This window comes from Sus scrofa, chromosome 6, assembly GCF_000003025.6.
Source record: "Sus scrofa isolate TJ Tabasco breed Duroc chromosome 6, Sscrofa11.1, whole genome shotgun sequence".
Classification (NCBI taxonomy): Eukaryota; Metazoa; Chordata; class Mammalia; order Artiodactyla; family Suidae; genus Sus; species Sus scrofa.
Window position 1 is genome coordinate 63,896,049 of NC_010448.4, and position 20,417 is coordinate 63,916,465.

Consider the following 20,417-nt stretch of genomic DNA (forward strand, 5'->3'; position numbering starts at 1 on the left):
TTCACTGAGCGAGGCCAGGGATCAAACCCACATCCTTCATGGATCCTAGTGGGATTTGTTTCTGCTGGGCCACCACAGGAACTCCTGACTTTTACCTTTTTCAGCCAGATCTATTTCTTTCATCATTAAAAAGCATACATTTTTTTTTCTTTTTTGTCTTTTTTCCTTTTCTAGGGCTGCTTCCCATGGCACATGGAGGTTCCCAGGCTAGGGGTCGAATCGGAGTTGTAGCCTCCGGCCTACACCAGAGCCACAGCAACACGGGATCCGAGCCGCATCTGCGACCTACACCACAGCTCACGGCAACGCCGGATCCTTAACCCACTGAGCAAGGCCAGGGGTCGAACCCGCGACCTCATGGTTCCTAGTCGGATTCGTTAAACCACTGTGCCACAACAGGAACTCCAAGTTTTTTTCTTTTTTTGGCTGCACCCATGGCATACAGAAGTTCCTGGACCAGGGATCAAATCCGAACCACAGCTGCAATCTATACCACAGCTGCGGCAACACCAGATCTTTAGCCCACTGCTCCAGGCTGGTGATTGAAGCCGCACCACTGCAGAGACAACACAGGATCCTTAACCTGCTGTGCACAGCGGGAACTCCTAGCATAACTATTTTTGGATTATAACTCTATAACCAGTGCCTGCATTAAAGTCTCAATTAGGAGACTCAAAATTCGTATTTGTTGATTTTTAAGAAAAAGGGTATTTCTATCTCTGCTACCAAAAAAAAACTGTCCTGAAAGCCCCTATTTGGAGTTTCCACTGGGCTAACAACATGGCATTTTCTCTGTGGCAGTGCCAGTTCAATCCCTGCCTGGCACAGTGGATTAAGGATCTGGTGGTTTGGATGCAATCTCTGGTCTGGGAACTTCCATATGCTGTGGTGTGGCCAAAAAAGAAATATAAACAAATTCCAATCTGGAGATGAAGCTGTGTCTGTAGATGGACTTTCACTGACAAAAGGGATGCGCAGGGTCCAGACACCCCCTCTGCACCCAGCGGGCACTGTGGCTCACACTGATGTGGCTGTACACATCCACGAAGGACAGGCTCCTTTGCCCTGAGCCAGCGGACCCCAAACTGGCCTCCCAGGATGAGTGTGGAGGAGCCGGCACACCCAGGAGACCTGGCGGTCAGCCCCCTCCCCTGCCCCAAAGCGAAACCAGCATCCCGCAGACAGCACGCAGCCTGCACCTCCGGATGCAGAATGGGCCTGGGGAGGCAAAAAAATCCCTAATTCCCACAAACTGAGAGTTCACCCCAAATATTCTTCTGTGAATGAAATAAACAAGGTACAGAGACACATGTAAATAATGACACTCAAATGCTATAAAATTGGGTCATGATGATCACTCTACAACTATAAATGTAGTACAATTTATTGAGTAATAAAAAGATGACACTCTTGTGAATATAAAGAGAATGAACACCTATGCTAATATACGCAATCCTTTTTTTTCCTTTGGCCACACCTGCGGCATGTGGATGTTCAGGGCCAGGGATGGAACCCGCACTGCAGCTGCAGCCTGCACCACAACTGCAACGGCCACACCCTATCCTTAACCCGCTGTGCCACTGGGGAACTTCCTGCGATCTTTCTTCTACATGCACGAGACAATGTTAACGATTATTTTTGGAGAAACACACAGGAATAGTGGGACAGTTAAGATTTTTCACATTATCATATATAATTATTATATATGTATATAATTTTTCTATTTTAGAAAAGTTAACCAGTTACCTGGGTGCCTGAATCAAGAAGCAATCACAATTCTCCCACATTTTTCAGTTAACGACAATAAAAACCTATTACTGGATAAATAAGGACAATTGATGGAGATAGTATAAAATCCTAGAAAAATGGTCCTCATATATTAAATGAAACACAAATTTGTGTACAGGATTTTGCTATTTTAGAAAAACAAAAACATACCTAGTCTAAAAAAGACATTAATAAGCCTACCAGAATTTTTGCAAGAACTGCTGGTCAAACATTTCTCTTCATTTTCGAAAGAATGGACATGTAGTTTCCAGTGCTGGATAATAGAAACGGCGTGTGCATTTTAAAGGTCTTACTTACGTTCACTCTTCGCTATCCTCAGTCCCCAGAGCCTGGAGGAAGCCCACCATCAGGCTTGTGTGGCCTGGGCGCCTTCTCTCCTCCGGGGCCAAAGCCAGGGCTAAGCTCTGGCCATGCTGACTCAGCGCACCGGCCAGACTAAGCCGCTAAGACAGGGCCTGCTGAGAGTCTCACTTCTCTGCTTTATGACCCACATCTGCCACCAGCGTGTATTTAGAACTTCTGTCTCGGAACAGGAACTTTTTAAAGCAAGAATGTGACCTGCTCCTACTCTAATTACACCCTGATGTTACCACCACCTTTTCACTTGCAAAGTTCCCATCTGCAATAGAAGGCACTCTCCTTTCACTTCCTGATGAACTTGGCACCACGCAGGGCCCTGTAATCAGGACCCCTGGAGAGTCTAGGCCCCCCAGCACCCCAGTTATCACCCAGCCACCACCACCCACACAGGCTCAAGTCTCAGTGTCAAGAGTGGAGTGATTGCAGCAAAACGGCATTTCAGGCTCCGGTTCTGCCGCAGGCAAGGAACGTGGCTATCATCACCGTTACTCTGGTCTGCTTCCTGCACGAGGGCCTGGTGCTGGCTACGCCGCGGGGCTACAACACGAAGGAGACAGCGGGAAGGGTGCTGGAAGCCTCTCAGGGCACAGACTGCATGAAGTGCACCCTCCACAGAGCATCGGCCACACACACGTGCACACAATGCCACAGGAGGCAGCCCTGGAGCGCCAGCTGCCAGAGTGCCCAAGGTCACAAGCGGCCCCATGGAGCACCTGGCACCACACTGCGGGGTGGGGAGGAGATCTGCCCACCTGCTCAGCCACACCAACACCCACCACCTCCCCTCCAGGAGGAGGCAGCAGTTAGAGAAGAGAGGCTGCCTAACGAATTTAAACCAATTTCACCAGCATTTCTATTTTTTTCTCTTGCTCCCAAGCCCACGTTAACCTCGAAAATCCAAAGGGCGAAGTAAAGCAGTCTAGCCCTTGCCCCACAACTCACCACTTCAGCAGCACGAGGGGCAGCACAGGGCCCTACACCCAACATGTCCCCACGGGCCCCGCGGCTTAAAGGCACAGGCGGACACATTTAATAAAAGGAAGTATCTGAGGGAGTTCCCACTGTGGCTCAGTGGGTTAGGAACCCGACTAGTGTCCATGAGGACGCAGGTTCGATTCCTGGCCTCGCTCAGTGAGTTAAGGATCCAGCGTGGCTGTGGCTGTGGCATAGGCCGGCAACTGCAGCTCTGATTCTACCCCTAACCTAGGAACCTCCATAGGCCATGGGTGCCGCCCTACAAAGACAAAAAATAAGTAAATAAATAAACAATCTGATAGGAAGGAAGGAGATTACACAAACCTAGCAGAATCCTATAAATGTTATTCGGGCTGATGATTACATAACACTCTGCTTTATGTTTCAACATTCTCCTCATAAATGTTTCTGGAAGTCATTATTTCTTGGTCTGGCTCGACCACATTACCAGTACATAGATAGATACCCTGTCCTATCCCTTGGTTTCCAGACTTGGGAGCACAGGTCTGCACCCCACAGCAGATCAGGCTGTGTTCTGACACGGAGCACGCCACCCCCTCAGCCGGCTGTCTGTAAGAAAACTCCCAAATCTGTCTGAACTACTGGAATGGTTAACCTTAGAGGCTTACATGAAAAAAAAGTGATAAAAATCAGGAGTTCCCGTGGTGGCGAAAGGGAAACGAACCCGACTAGGAACCATGAGGCTGAAGTTCGACCCCTGGTCCGACTCAGTGGGTTAAGGATCTGGCATTGCCGTGAGCTGTGGTGTAGGTCGAAGATGTGGCTCAGATCCTGCACTGCTGTGGTCTAGGCCAGCAGCTGTAGCTCTGATTCAACACCTAGCCTGGGAACCTCCATATGCTGCAGGTGCAGCCCTAAAAAGCAAAAAAAAAAAAAAAAATCGACATTAAGTTTTGATGAAACATTACATCAGCTTCTAAGAAGCAGCAGCTTTCGGAATATTCAATGAAATGTAACTAGTGTTGGGGTGGGGGTGCTGGTCACACCTGCAGCACGCGGAAGTTCCTGGGCCAGGGATCGAACCCATGCTACAGCAGTGACCAAGCCACAGCAGTGACAACACCAGATTCTTACCCCACTGAGCCACCAGGGAAATCGAATATAACTAGTTTTGGGGTATTTTTGGGTTTTTGGCCACACCTATGGCATATGGAAGTTCCCAGACCAGGTATCAAATCCCAGGCACGGCTACAACCGATGTGACACCTGCAGCATCGCCAGATCCTTAACCTACTCTGTTGGGCCAGGGATCGAACCCATACCACCAGAGACAAGCCAGATCCTTAACCTGCTGGACCACAGTGGGAACTCCTCTAACTAGTTTTTGTACATGCAACCAGATGGTAATGGAAACTAAGATAGGAAACTAGATACGAACACAACTCTCAGGTGGCTCTGGTTAAAGTAGCCAGCACATTTTTGCACATTATTTGAAAAACGACATATGTATTACATTTTACTAGGACGCAGTAAGTTTTTTTTTTCTTTTTTTTTTTTTGGTCAGGCCTGTGGCACGCAGAAGTTCCGTGCCAGGGACTGAACCTGTGCCACAGCAGAGACAACACTGGATCCTTAACCCACTGAGCCACCAGGGAATTCCTAGGATGCAGTGATTTAAAATAGTCTGCCCCCAACATCTAAGACATCTCATGAGATTTTCCTGTTTCTCATTTTTAAAAAATTTTTTTGTCTTTCTGTCTTTTTTAGGGCTACACCCTCAGCATATGGAGGTTCCCTGGCTAGGGGTCAAATCAGAGCTGTAGCCGCTGGCTTACGCCACAGCCACAGCAACGCCAGATCTAAGCCATGTCTGCGGCCTACACCCGCAACCACATGGTTCCCAGTCGGATTCGTTTCCGCTGCACCACGACTGGAAGCGCATTTGAGAAGAACATGCAGGGCCCTCAATTTAGCAGTTCACTGTTAGACGACGCACACAGGAGACGGACGCCTCACAGTTTACCTCCGTCAGCAGGCAGTGCAATCTTCTCAATTTACTGTTTAGCCCCAATTTAAACACATCCCCTCAGGCATTAGGACAACTAAAACCTTTAATCATCCACACCAGAAGTAATTTTATACAACGATCACGTTAGTTCTGCAAATAGAAAAAAAGGGGGGGATACAAGATACAACTGATGCACCAAGTGAACTGCCCTGCTAGCCCTACCGCACATGCACCTCAAGGGCTGCACTGTCTGAGAAGAGTCAGGTGTGCGCAGAGAGCACTCCACCTCCTGGACTGCGGGGCGCCCAAGAGAGACGACGACTGCTCTGTGCTCCCTACACGGAGACGCAGCTGACCAAGCAGCCAGCCACAGCCACAGGCACGTTCCAGACCTGATCTACTTAAACCCATCCCTCCAAAGGCGCAGTTTGGTTTTACCCTCGTATGTAAGGTATTAATGGCTGCTATCCAATGTCACGTTGGAAAGTTACTATAAAGAATTTACATTTTAGGAGTTCCCGTTGTGGTTCAGCAGTAATGAACCCAACCAATATCCATGAGGATGCAGGTTCGACCCCTGGCCTCATCCATGGGTTAAGGATCCAGCGTCGTCACAAGCTGCAAGTGTGGGCCGGCAGCTGCAGCTCCCATTCAGCCCCTAACCTGGGAATCTCCAGGTGCTGCAGGTGCAGCCCTAAAAGCTAAGAAAAAAAAAAAAATTTACATTTTGGAACACCTTAACGATATGAGGATACGAGTACGTCTTGCACCTATTAAGAAAGACACTTGAACTAGAAGGGAACCTGAAATTCAGTCCACCTCACATTTCTAGCAAACAGAGCACCAAGGCAGACCTAGGAGAGCTGCCGGGGCTCTCAGCACTGGACCTCGAGGGCAAAGGAAGCCCAAGGCAGGCGGGGCTGGGGACCGGGGGATGGTTCAGGGAGGAAGCAGAGCCTGCTGCCCAGCTCCAGGCGGCTGCTCCCCAACAGGGAGTGAAAACCAGGGCCTATGCTACACAGCGCCCCACCTACGGGCCCTGGATCTGCCTCTTCAGTCTCCCCTCCTCCTGGTCAAAGGCCCACGCCTTCCACCAGCCCCTCCTACTCTGAATATGTGGCACCCTGGACCTGGCCCTCCCTGGTGAGCAGGGGAAACGCCGCCCTGTGCAGGTGCCCTACCCCCAGCAAGGTAAAGGCCAAGGTCTGTGATTTGAAAAGTGGGCCCAAGAGCAGAGACCCATAGGTACACACACCCTTGGGGACAGTGGGGAAAGAGGTCCCAGGGGCCAAGGCCTGACACCCGGTGAGCATAGCTGTCCCAAGCTGTTTCTCTGAAAACTGACTAACTACAGACAGCCTGCCGCTTGCGTCTCCCCAAAGCTACAGAAAATTGAGCATCACTCGTGCTCATCAACATATGCTAAATTCCCTGACTTTCACAAACAGCCCTGTGATTCTTCTAGACCCAACATACCCCCAAGCGGTCTGTGGTGGCAAAGAGGGCAGCCTGGCTGTGTTCCGACCAGGCCTGGAATCCAGGTTGAGCCCAGTAACCATAACGGTTTTCTTTTTTTTTTTTTTTTGGTCTTTTTGGTCTTTTTAGGGCTGCTTCCCGCGGCATATGGAGGTTCCCAGGCTAGGGGGTCAAATCAGAGCTGTAGCTGCTGGCCTACACCACAGCCACAGCCACGTCAGATCTGAGCTGCATCTGTGACCTACACCACAGCTCACTGCAATGCTGGGTCCTTAACCCACTGAGCAAGGGCAGGGCGCAACCTCATGGTTCCCAGTTGGATTCGTTGACCACTGCGCCACGACGGGAAGCGCTTTATTCGTTTCACTCACAGCTGTTTACTGAGCATCTGCTACGGGCAGAAGGTGCTGGGGTCCCCGTGCTCAGAGACCAGAGTCTCACGGAGGACGCATGGTGTTGGTCTCAAGAGCCGGCTCAAAAATCCCTAGGATTTCACCCCTTGGATCCCTAAGTGCCTCAAAATTATATAGAAGGTGACTCTCAATTTACCCCTGGGTTGTAGCTAATGAGGACCACTTGCTGTATGAAGTCACAGGTGTCCTCACCACCCCAGGAGGAAATCCAACCAATTGTCTACGCAGTAAGAAACATGAGGAAATGGAGTCACGAATGCCAAGGCCATGGTTCTGGTTCAGGCCTCCGGCAGAGTGAAGCAAGCAGGCTTCCTGAGCAATCCCTAACTCCACAAAAAGAAACTTCACTTCCTTAACCAATTGCTCTCACAGGTCACGCCATCAGGATAGCCTTCTCACAGCCGTGCCACGGAAGACGCCACCTGTACACAGCCTCTGACCTGGCCCGAGGGGAGGATGTTTCTCCGCCTATTGCAGCTGTTCCATCAGAGGCAAGAGATCTAGTTTCTTTCTCCACTTCTAGAAGGAGCATCTTAAAACTGCTTCCAGAAATAAAAATATATATTGGTACAACCACTAAGGAAAACAGTAAGTAAGGAGGTCCCTTACAAAACTAAAAATTGAACTACCACAAGACCCAGCAATCTAACTCCTGGGCATCTATCCAGAGAAAACTCTAATTCGAAAAGATACGTGGACCCCTGTTTTCACTGCAGCAGGGTTTACAATTGCCACGAGGTGGAAACCACTACGTGTCCACCGACAGATGAATGGAGACGTGGTGCATGTTTCCAATGGAATATTACTCAGCCTTAAAAAAGAGCAAAATCATGCCATTTGTAGCAACACGGATGGACTCAGAATGATCACACTAAGTGAAGTCAGTCAGACAAATACCATATGATGTCACTTACAGGCGGAGTCTGAAACACAACACAAATGAACTTCTTTACCAAGCAGAAAGAAACTCACAGATGTAGAGAACGAACCAAAGGGAGAAAGGGTGGGAGGGATAAAGCAGGTGTTTGGGGTGAGCAGATACATACTAGCAGGTACAAACGGAGGAAGAGTAAGGCCCTACTGTACGGCACAGCTAACTATACGCCATGTCCAACGTCCGGTAAAAAAGCATAAAGGAAAGAACACGAAAAAGAGGCTTTATATACACCATAAACTAACACAACACGGTATCAATTATACATCAATTAAGAAAAAGAAATTAGGAGTTCCTGCTGTGGCACAGGGAGTTAAGGATGTGGTGCTTCTGCAGCTGTGGTATAGGTCGAAACTGCAGCTCAGATTTGATCTCTGGCTCAGGAACCTCCTGATGCCACGGGTGCAGCCCAAAAAGAAAAACAATTGCAATGGCCACCCAACTAAATGCCATCAGCCCAGGTGAGCCTGCCATTGAGCGTTACGAGCATCGGGAGACCGAGCTCCTTGGTGGCTCAGCGGGTTAAGGACCCCTCATCATCACTGCTGTGGGCAGGTCACTGGCCCCAGAACTTCCCACACACAGTGTCTGTGCCTCGCAAACACAGGGCCCCATGCTTATTAACTCATCTGAGCGCCCACATATGTTAATTTTCCATTGGCCACATTAAAAAGGCAAAAAGAAGACAGTTAACATTAATTTTTATAATGTATTTATTTAATACAATATGCCAATATGTCCTTTCAACACGAAGAAAGTGAGGTATTTCGCATTCACCCGTCATCCTAGATTTTTCTAACCCCCTCAGGATGTGTGTACTTCATTTTTTTATTTTTATTTTTTGTCTTTTTAGAGCTGCACCTGAGGCACATGCAAGTTCCCAGGCTAGGGGTCCGATAGGAGCTGTAGCCGCTGGCCGACACCACAGCCACAGCAACACTGGATTCGAGCCTCGTCTGCGACCTACACCACAGCTCGCGGCAATGCCAGGTCCTTAACGCACTGAGCAAGGCCAAGGATCAAACCTGCGTCCTCATGGATGCCAGTCAGGTTCTTAACCACTGAGCAATCCAGGGCGTGTGTATCTGATAGTTCGGATTGGGCGAAAGCCTGATTTCAGGTACTCAACAGCCCCCAGGCCAGTGGCCAGCACAGCACGGAGCCCCCTTCATCTCCTCACTCTTGGCAGATCCTCAACGCGAGGCTGATCCACGTCGGCGTCTGCCTTGAACAGGAGCGAGGCTCTCCCCGCCCCAAACTGACCCTAGTCCCCACCCCCGCCACTTTCCCACCAGAGGCTGGCAGTCATTACAGTGGGAGGTCAGGAGGGACCTGCAAAGCGGCGGCTCAGGGAATGGAGGGGAAGACGGGGCTGACCCGGGGCCGGAGAGCAGGTCCCTGGTCGCCTTTCGCTCCGAACCCCAGGAAATGGCCAGTGACCGCTCCTCCCGAGTCCTTCTGCCCGGTGCACCGTGAAGAGCTACCGGCTCCTCTGTTCTGCTCTCTCTCCAGCTCACCTTCCAGTCTAGCCTGTAGCCTCCTCTTGCTCCAGGTTGAGCACAGAACCTAGTGCATATTAGCTGACCTTTCAAACTTGCTGAGGCCAAACACAAGTTCCACTTTAATCATTTCGCAACCAAACGACACATATAATGACGCTGTCTAGAAGCCGGTGGCACACACCCAGGAGAAAGGTCTCAACGGGAAAGGTGGCAGCTACTGGAATCACCCACACGCGAAGGAGGTGGCAACCGCCAGGCACCTGGGAGGCTACGTCCCCTCAGGTCTGGGGGGGATCCTGCCCTCTGCTGTACCCCTTGCTCTCCATTATGCAGAGACAATCTCTATACACTCGCTTCCTGCAAACTATGATGAACACTCCTGGGTTTCCCAGGTGCCTCTGCGAGTCCAGCAGCCAGAGCAGGACCTGCTGGTGGAGGCAGTGTGGCTGCACGCGGCTCGGGGAGCACAGCCGGGCTGCCGGTCCTGACTCTCATCACCGGTGGCTTCCACTGAACTGCAAAGCTCTCTCTGCCTCCCATTTTTGGTTTGGATGTGGAGAGAGTGACCATACCGACCTCAAGCGCAGGAGGACTCAATGAGAACCCACAGCAGGTCCTTAAATCATGACTAAACCACAGCAAGTGCCCACTAAAGAGAAATTGTTATAAAAGCATTAAAAGGATTTTCAACCTAAAATGATTTAAGTTACAGAAAACCTCCTCCTTCACCTGCCACATCTCCTAACCAAGCCCCTTGCACAAACCAAGGACACAAGCAACAGTGGCAACCAGTGTGTTGCAGGCGCGCTTCAGGCAGCGGTGGGACCCACTCACAGGAGAACTGCTCATTCAGGTTTCTATGTCTGTCTGTTTTTAGGCCATTCCTGCGACATGCGGAAGTTCCCGGGCCAGGATCAAACCTGCACCATGGCGGTGACCCAAGCTGCTGCAGTGACAATGACGGACCCTTAACTGCTGTGCCACAAGGGAACTCCCTGTAAAGTATTTTTAAAACTGAATGAACAGTTTTCTCTTTCTCTTGGGTAAACACCTGGGAGTGGACTGGTCGCATCATACATGATAAGCACATGCTTAACATGTTAAGAAACTGCCCAACCATTTGGACACTGCCGCACCACTTTCCCCAAGCCCTTCAGCGCCCGAGAGCCCAGCCCCTCGCACTCCTGTCTGCACTTGGTAAGGTCAGCCCTTTTCATTTCAGCCACCATGACAGGTATTTCGTGGTGTCTCGTGGTTTTAATGTGCATTTTCCTGATGGCTAATGATTCTGACCACCTTCTCATGTGCTCGTCTGCTCTCCTCTATATATTTCCTGGTGACGTGCCTGCTCAAATCATTTGCTTCTTTATTAGGTTTGTTTTCTTAATATCTAATTTTGAGAGTTCTTTACTTATTCTGGACATAAGTTATCTAAAAGACATGTGATCTGCTAATATTTTCTTCTAGTCTGTGGCCCGTCTTGTCATTCTCTTAAGTATCTTTTTTTTTTTTCTTTGTCTTTTTGCCTTTTCTAGGGCCATTCCCATGGCATATGGAGGTTCCCAGGCTAGGGGTCAAATGGGAGCTGTAGCCGCCGGCCTACACCACGGCCGCAGCAACACGGGACCCGAGCAGCGGTCTGAAAAGCAGACAGTTTTAAATGTGATGGAGTCCAACTCACAAGTTCTCCTTAACGGACTGTGTCTTTGACGTCATTAGGAAAGCCTTACCCAACGCCGGGCCACAACGGTTTTCTGTTTTCTCTTAGAGGTTTTCTAGTGTGAGGCTATCTATGTAGGTCCATGGTTCCTTTTAAATTACTTTCTGCCTACGGAGTCCAGTTCACCTTTTGCATCAAGCGTTCAAGTCCCTCATTCCTTCAGTTTAGTTTTGCTTTTTCATTTAAAATTATTTCAACCTAGAAAGAGTTGCAGAATAAACGAGGAACTATACCTTCCCCAGACGCACCACTAGCACTGGGACACACGGACTTCACTGCCCCCACGCCATACAAACACACCAGAATTTTCTCTGAATTGTGTGGTCTCAACCTGTACCTGTGCCGTCTGCTGGTATCCAACTAAGACCTGATGTGCAAGGGCTCCCCTGCCTTCTGCTACAGGAGGCCAGAGAAACACTGCTTCTGCTCAGAGTGTGGACAGCGACTCTGGGCCTCTCGCCCTTCAGGCCCAACACTAGATGAAGCCTTCTCTGGGCCTCTCGCCCTTCAGGCCCAACGCTAGATGAAGCCTTCTCTGGCTCAATCTGTTCTGAAAACCACCTCTGGGCTTAAAAGAGACAGATGGGCAAAACTTCAACAAAAACCAGGTGATTAAAAAAAGAAACCCTGAAGAAATCTAAACACTGTACTTTAAAAACCGATGAGTCAATGATGTCAAAATTACCTTAATTCAGAAGCGCTTCTGGTCTGGTCTCCAAAACATGCACAACTGTCTGCGACAGAGAAAAGGCTGTGTTTGTGTCGACTCAGGTCGTGGGGCACATCGTTCCATGTTTTCAAAGTGCGTAAACGCCCCCCACTCCCCCATCTCTACTTCTTGCCCCCAAATCACTTTCATACCCTACGTGTTAACCTAGTATTAAATTTTTCAGTGTGGAAAAGAAGGAGTCTGATCGCAGTTCCTTTTCAAAAAATCCTTTGAGGTGCCGCAGGGAAAATACCTTGAATTAAAACGTAAAGTTTCCAGGGGAAGGGGTATTTAGAAAGCTGTTATGAGAAAAATTACAGCAGCAACAGAAAAACCACTGCCAATTCAAGACATTGCTAAGAGTAACTTCACCCAGACTTTCCCACTTGGCTCCAAGAGGATCTCATCTGAATCTCAAAAAAGCCACTGGCTGTTTCTGAAGTGCAGGCAAGCCCACCTGGGCACACTTCCCACACATCCCTCTGGCCCACTCCAGGTGCCACGGGGCCGCCCAAAGCCCCCTTGTGTCCAGAAAGCCAGAGCAGCAGACGCCACAACCAAGCCTCTGTGCCTGCCTCTCGTCACACTGCAGCCAGCACAGAGACAGACTCAATTCTGAATTTCTTCCGAAATACCTGCTTGTTCTTTCCCAAAAACTAAGTTTCAATGCATTTAAAGATGTGTTGGTAACCTCTCCAAATTACACCACTTCTGGATGTTTCACAGGTGCCCACCTGTCTAGTGATTAATTCACTATCTGTTCTGTTTACAAACTCATGTGCACGCACCTGGATCTTGGGGTCAAGAGAGGCATTAACAAGCTGAAATGCCCCCCAATTGAACTGTGAACTCTTAAGGCATTTTTTTAAAAATAGTTTCACTTGGGGAGTTCCCGTCGTGGCGCAGTGGTTAACGAATCCGACTAGGAACCATGAGGTTGCGGGTTCGGTCCTTGCCCTTGCTCAGTGAGTTAACGATCTGGCGTTGTCGTGAGCTGTGGTGTAGGTTGCAGACGCGGCTCGGATCCCGCGTTGCTGTGGCTCTGGCGTAGGCCGGTGGCTACAGCTCCGATTGGACCCCTAGCCTGGGAACCTCCATATGCCGCGGGAGCGGCCCAAGAAATAGCAACAACAACAACAACAACAACAACAACAACAACAACAAAAAAATAGTTTCACTTGGGAATTATGCTGCTCAGGTTATAAGCAAGCACATACCTTTCTGGCAGTAAAACTGCGTGTGGAAGGACAATGGTTTGGTGGTTCCTCAAAAAGCTATCACGCAGAAGCACCATATGATCCTGCAATTCCCCTCATAGGTATATACACCCACAGGAAGCAAAACCAGGTCCTCAATACAGGCACGTTCACAGCAGCGCTACGCACAACAGCCCAAAAGTCCATCAACAGACGAATGGACAAAAAGTGGCACTTCCACACGAGGGAATATTATCCATCCACAAAAGAGAACGAAGTCCTGACACACTGAAAACATCATATACAACGTGAAGACGCCGGATGGCAAGGCCACGTGTCATACGATTTTATTTACGTGAAATATCCAGAACAGGCAAATCCAGAGACAGAACGCAGTGGTTGTCAGGGGCTCTGTATGCAATGAACAGCTGCTCAGTGGGTACATGGTCCTTCTCAGGTGATGAGAATGTTCTAGAATGAGGTAGAGGTGGTGACTGCACAACACTGGGAATGTACTAAAATGCCACTGAATTATTCACTTTAAAATGGCTTGGGGACGGAGTTCCCTTCGTGGCTCAGAGGTTAGCTGAGGATGCAGGTTTGATCCCTGGCCTCGCTCAGTGGGTTAAGGAGCTGGCGTTGCCGTGACCTGTGTGTAGGTGGCAGACACAGCTCGGATCCCGCATTGCTGTGGCTGTGGTGTAGGCTGGCAGCTGCAGCTCTGGTTCAACCCCTATCCTGGAAAGCACCATATGCCTCGGGTGCAGCTCTAAAAAAGAAAAAAAAAAAAGGAAAAAAGAAAATAGCTTGGGAGAGAGTTCCCTGGTTGCCTAGTGCTTAAGGATCCGGCCTTGTCACTGATGTGGCATGGGTTCGATCCCTGGCCTGGGAACTTTGCGCGTGCCATGGGTGTGGCCCACAAAAAAAAGTAAAGAAATAAATCTAAAAAACAAAACCAAACCAAACCCAAGAAACAAAGCCTACATTTTACAGAGCTACGCACCAACCACAGTCAAAAGGCAGTGTGGAAAGGGCCGTCGCGTGCTCAGCCTCCAGGCGGCGGAGCCGTGGGGAGGGGCAGCACCTGGCCACGGCATCAGGAGGAAAGCCGTCCTGGCAGCAGGCCCGGGGCGGGGGGATGCTCCCAGGTTACCAGAAGCCCAGCCGCGAGGGTGCTGCTGGGAGCGAGCGGGCAGGAGCGCGGGGGGCACGAGTACACCCCGAGTTCCTCCTCGTTTATCCTTCTTAGAAAGCCACCCATTTAGAAGGAGAAGTTGGAGAAGGACACGGACGTGAAATTCAAGAAAAAGGTTCCACCGTTTATAGACCAATTTTTAGTCAAATTAAAATATGTAAAATGAAATTCAAATCATAGATTTGTCAGAGTAAATACAACTGTATCACCAATTAATGAGCAAAGCAAACATTTCTAACATTCCACATAAACACCACCTTACCCACCCCGAACACCTTCCTTGGCCGGGGCAGCCCCGGGAGGGAGGGTGTGAGCCCTGCTCCCGCCCCTCATCCTCCGTGGACGGCGCTACCCAGGTGTACGCAAAGCTTCCAGACCATTCCCCCACAGCGCGGCCCGCCGTCCCCAGCACTGCCTCAGGCTGCCTCTGGCCACACTGCACAGGTCTTCCAAGGCCACCCGATAACCCCGGCTGATCTGAAGTCATGTGGGGTCGAACCCCTCAACATCCATTCCCTCAACACGTACACTTCCTGCCTGTAATGAGACCGTCTGCTGGATGCTAAAACGCAAGTCAACACAGGCAGGTACGGCGAGTTGCCCGCATGGGTCTTACAGTACTGCGGAGAAAGCATGAAAGATTATTCTGCGAGGTACAGAGAGAAAGAGAAAGGGCTGCACTAATACAAACTAACAGTGAAAATTGAGAAGGGCTGGTTTCAGGAGTTCCCTTGTGGCACAGTGAGTTAAGGATGAGGCACTGTCACTGCAGTGGCCTGGGTCGCTGTTGTGGCGCAGGTTCGATCCCTGGCCCAGAAACTTCCACATGCCAGGAGTGAGGTCAAATAAATAAATAAATAAATAAAAGGAGAGCTGGTTTCAAAAAAAAAAAAAAAAAAAAAAAAGGAGTTCCCTGGTGGCTCAGCAGGTTAAAGCTCTAGCAGCACTGTCACCACTATGGCTCGAATCTGATCACTGGTCCCGGAACTTCTACATGCCACAGGTATGGCCAAAAAAAAAAAAAAAAAAAAAAAAAAAAAAAAAAAAAAAAAAAAAAAGACAAGAAAAGAAAAAGAAAAAAGAAAAGAAGGGCTAGTTTCTCTAACCCTCCAGTTACAAACTGAGTAAGGCGTGGGGAGGTAACACCCAGCACAAGGAATGTGGCCCTGAGCACCTCAGTCACCAGGATCAGTTCCTAACAAATGACACAAGCGGCCTCACAACACCAACACCCGAAACTAGCAACAGTGGCCGCCCACCCCACGGCACTTAAAAAAGAGGGCGGGCTTCGCAGAGGCCTGCGGGATACAGGCCAGGTCCCGGAAACACATGCAGGACGGGACTCTGGGGCTCAGGGAGGAGAGGCTGAGGCAGGGCCTGAGAGGGAAAGGCGAGGACCCCCACCAGCCTCACGCCCCACCTCCCAGTCCAGAGCACAGAGGCCACGCTGTGGTGCAACGAAGCCTTTCTTGGTGCCTGTGGGCACCACGCATCCCCTGCCAAGGTGCCCAAGAGCCAGGTGGTTCCACGCCCATGGTTCCGTGAGGCTAAAATCCTTCGAGCAGATTTCCAAAGATGCGACTGCTACCATCCTGTCCAAGATCAGGCACTTGAGGCTCCTGTGCGAAGAAGTGAGCCTGTTGGGACGCCGCACAGTTGTTAACTTAGCAGCAGTCCAGATGGCGGCGATGAGCTGCTTTGTCCACAGGCACATCCTAGCACGTCACGCAGCTTCAAGGATCAAATACTAGTATTTCTATGAACAGTGTCTCTCCAGTATTTTTCAAAATCTAAAAAGTGAATCATCTGGAGTTCCCATCGTGGCGCAGTGGTCAATGAATCCGACTAGGAACCATGAGGTTGCGGGTTCAATCCCTGGCCTTGCTCAGTGAGTGGGTTAAGGATCCAGCATTGCCATGAGCTGTGCTGTGGGTCACAGGCGCGGCTCAGATCCCGCGGTGCTAGGGCTGTGGTGTAGGCCGGCGGCTACAGCTCCAATTAGACCCCTAGCCTGGGAACCTCCACATGCCACGGGAGCGGCCCTAGAAACGACAAAAAGACAAAAAATAAAATAAAAATGATAAAAAATAAAAATGAAATAAAAAGTGAATCCTCTGGAGAAATCCCTAGAGAATTCCTTTCCTGGTGGCATTAAAATTTCACATCGAGCAAAGGTTCACTATCAGGAAGGATCCCTACAGCCACATAACCCAAGACCCTGCTCAGTGTAACGAGTCACACTTTGTGTCACAAGCTTGAAGCCGTGTGATGACAAGTCCTCCTGGGGGTGCTACACGTGTGTGACACAGGCACCACTTTATCTTTCAACACCCTGAAAAGGGCTGAATTCCAGAGCACATCCCATCCTAAGAGTCGTGCAAGAAGACGGGGGGCTTCTAAGAGACAAAGGAAACTCGCTTCCGAGCAACTCGCCAGTGCGGGCAGGTGCCGAAGAGGTGGCGTGTGGAATGGCAATGGGGGGGGTCCCCTCACCAAGGTTAGTAAATCTGAGGGTAAAAGGAGTAATGATTGCCTGAGCAGGTTAGGGTCACTGAAGCAGCTCGGGTCACCGCTGTGGCGCCGTTCTGACCCCTAGCTGGAGGACTTCCGCATGACGTAGGTGTGGCCCCCAAAAAGAAAAAAAAGGAATGATAACTAGAATATATCTTATTGGTAAAAAAAAAAAAAAAGGAACACACAAGTATACAGTAGCATTCAAGTAATAAATACAGACGGCAGAAACCAAGAGGAACACGAGCAAACGTAGAAGGAATGGCCACCTCCGAAAACCGCTGTGTGGGGGCCTCTAGAGGAGTCACAGACCAGGCAAAGCCCACCCACCAGTGCCGAAGTCAACGGGAGCAAGTGTGTGATGTGGCGAGAGGCCGAAAGCATCACACACAGATCACTTATTTATAAAAAGGAAAATTTGGGCGTGCCTGCTGTGGTGTAGTGGGTTAAGGACCTGGTGGATGTCGCAGCTGCAGTTCGGCTTCAATCCCTGGCCAGGGAACTTCCATAGGGCGCAGGTGTGGCCAAAAAAGGAAAATGTATTACAATGAAGAGATCTGGGAGTTTCCTGGCAGCACAGTGAGTGAAGGGTCTGGTGCTGTCACTAATGTGGCTATGTAGGTTTGATTCCCAGCCTGGCAACTTCCAGATGCAAGGGGCATGGTCAAAAAGAAAAAGAAAGATCCGGTGGACACCACTTAAATCAAGTGATGAAATGTAGTATTATCAATAATGGAACAAACTGGAGTTCCTGTCACAGTGCAGCAGAAACGAATCCGACTAAGAACCATGAGGTTGCGGGTTCGATCCCTGGCCTGGCTCAGTGGGTTAAGGATCCAGCGTTGTCATGAGCTGTGGTGTAGGTCGCAGACGCAGCTCAGATCCCGTGTTGCTGTGGCTCTGGTGTAGGCTGGCGGCTACAGCTCTAATTAGACCCCTAGCCCGGCAACCTCCATATGCTGTGGGAGCGGCCCTAAAAAGACAAAAAACAAGGAACAAACCAGTGCTGGGTACCTCATGATATGATGAAATGGGCAGTACAGGTCACCCTCGAGTATTGCCTGCATCCAATCACGAGGAAATCTTTCAAAGTGCACAACGTGGGACAGTGTGAGATGGCAACGTGAGGACAACGAAGGCGGGAAGACTGCTCAAGACACGGGGACCCTCTGGAGACACGACAACAAAATGCACACCCTGGCTCTGAACAAGGGGCACGTTATACAGCAGAAACTAATCAACGTGTAAATCACCTATACTTCAATGAAACTTTAAAAATAGAAAAAAATAAAATCATTTCAAAATAAAACTCTTAAAGAAAAAAGTAGGCAATAAAAACAAGAAAAGGGCATGAGGGAGTTCCCGTCGTGGCGCAGTGGTTAACGAATCCAACTAGGAACCATGAGGTTGCGGGTTCCGTCCCTGCCCTTGCTCAGTGGGTTAACAATCCGGCATTGCCGTGAGCTGTGGTGTAGGTTGCAGACGTGGCTCGGATCCTGCGTTGCTGTGCCTCTGGCGTAGGCCGGTGGCTACAGCTCCGATTCAACCCCTAGCCTGGGAACCTCCATATGCCGCGGGAGCGGCCCAAGAAATAGCAACAACAACAACAACAACAACAAAAGACAAAAAGACAAAAGGCAAAAAAAAAAAAAAAAAAAAAAAAAAAGGGCATGAGGACATTCTGAAGAAAACTGAAGGAATACAAATAAGGACTTGGCTCAGGCCCCACGGAATCACTGCTAAGGTCCAGGGACAATGAGGCGCCTGTGCCTGTGCGGGTCCGGAAGGTCCTGGTTCCCAAGCGCATGCTGGCGCTGCAGGAGCAACGTGTCAGGAGACCTACCACAACCCAGGGATGGACCCAGAAGCACACGCAGAGGGAGAGCGTGGCCCCAGGAGGCTGCAAAGGGCTGACCCTGGTGGAAGGCACAGAACGTTCCCCGATATACTCTCAGCCGCCTGTGGCTTCGAAAGTTATTACATATGGAAGGATTTGCTTTTTTTTTTTTTGGTCTTTTTGCCATTTTCTTGGGCCGCTCCCGCGGCATATGGAGGTTCCCAGGCCAGGGGTCCAATCGGAGCTGTAGCCACTGGCCTACGCCAGAGCCACAGCAACACAGGAGCTGAGCCGAATCTGTGACCTACACCACAGCTCACGGCAACGCCGGATCCTTAACCCACTGAGCAAGGGCAGGGATCGAACCCGCAACCTCATGGTTCCTAGTTGGATTCGTTAACCACTGCGCCACGACAGGAACTCCTGCTTTTTCTTTTTAAGGCCACACCCACGGCCATGGAAGTTTCCAGCTAGGAGTCGAATTGGAGCAGCCGCCTCCACCACAGCCACAGCAATTCGGGATCCAAGCCATATCTGCAAACCTACACAGGAGCTCACGGCAACACCGGATCCTTAACCCCCTGAGCAAGACCAGGCCAGGGATCCCATCCGTGCCCTCAAGGAAACGAGTCGAGTTCGTTACTGTGGAGCCACGACAGAAACTCCTGGAACCCCTGCTTTTTAAGAGTGTACTTTTAAAAACAGGTGAATTTTTAAATTTTTTTAGGGCCACACCCACAGCATATGGAAGTTCCCAAGCTAGGGGTCAAATCTGAGCTGTAGCTGCCAGCCTACACCCCAGCCACAGCAACTTGGGACACCAGCCGTGTCTGCGGGTTACACCACAGCTCATAGCAACACTGGATCCTTAACACACGGAGCGAGGCCAGTGAGTGACTGAACCGTGTCCTCATGGATATGAGTCAGGTTCGTTTCCGCTGAGCCACGACGGGAACTCCAAAACTGATGAATTTTTAACTTTCATATTTAATTAATTTTTATTCATTTTAAGTGTTTCATTTTTCTCAGGCTGGTTAGAGGTTTATCAATTTGATTTTTTCAAAAGACCAACTTTCAGTTTCACTGATTTTCTTTACTGTGTTTGTTTTCAATTCTGTGAAATTCTGCCCTTATTTTCATTATTTTCTTCTTTCTGCTTGTTTCGAAATCAATCTTCTTTTAAAAGTTTCTTAAGGCAGAAGCTTAGATTGTTGAGATCTCTTTTGTTTTCTGTAGCAAGCATTTAATTCTATTAACTTCTCTATTATAAGCACGACTTTGATTATGCCCCACAAATGTTGATATGCTTTGCTTTCACTTTCAAGTTAAAATATTTTCAGAGTTCCCTGGTGGGCCTAGTGCCTAAGGATCTGGCAGCCCTGTCACTGCATCAGCTTGGGTCACTGCTATGGCAAAAACAAAACAAAACCTTGTTTTCTTTTCCTTTATGTTATCATCTTTGTTTAATTTTCAAGTATTTGGGGGCTTTCCAGAGAGTGTTCTCTTCCAATTTACCTCGGCTGCAATCACAGCTACAGTGACGCCCTAACCGTTCCAACTTCTGGGTCATCTTCGAGTCGGCTTCCACTGATTCCTTCCTTGTTTTTGTTCCCCTGCACCTGCATGTGTGACTTCTCGGGCCAGGGATCAAACCCTGGCCAGAGCAGTGATCTAAACCACAGAAGTGCCGACATCAGATTCTTAACCCGCTGCACCACAAGAGAACTCCTAATTCCTTATCTATTAACAACAGACCACTTTTTGTGTATCTCATGATTTTTCACTGTTGACCAGACAAGGACAACAGAAACAGTATCTCTGGCTAGAGAAAG

General features: G+C 49.5%; 1 protein-coding gene across 5 annotated transcripts in view; it reads right to left on the minus strand.

The window, feature by feature from the left end:
- The window catches only part of GNB1 (G protein subunit beta 1), a 90,360-nt gene that overhangs the window by 28,894 nt on the left and 41,049 nt on the right, over positions 1 to 20,417 (minus strand). Inside the window, exon 1 of one of the 5 annotated variants that reach the window (XM_021097492.1) lies at positions 11,823 to 11,845. The exons of the other annotated variants lie outside the window; for them this stretch is intronic. The gene's annotated coding sequence lies outside the window, so the exon portion shown is untranslated. Of the gene's footprint in view, positions 1 to 11,822; positions 11,846 to 20,417 lie in introns of those variants that run through there. 5 annotated transcript variants of the gene reach the window in all.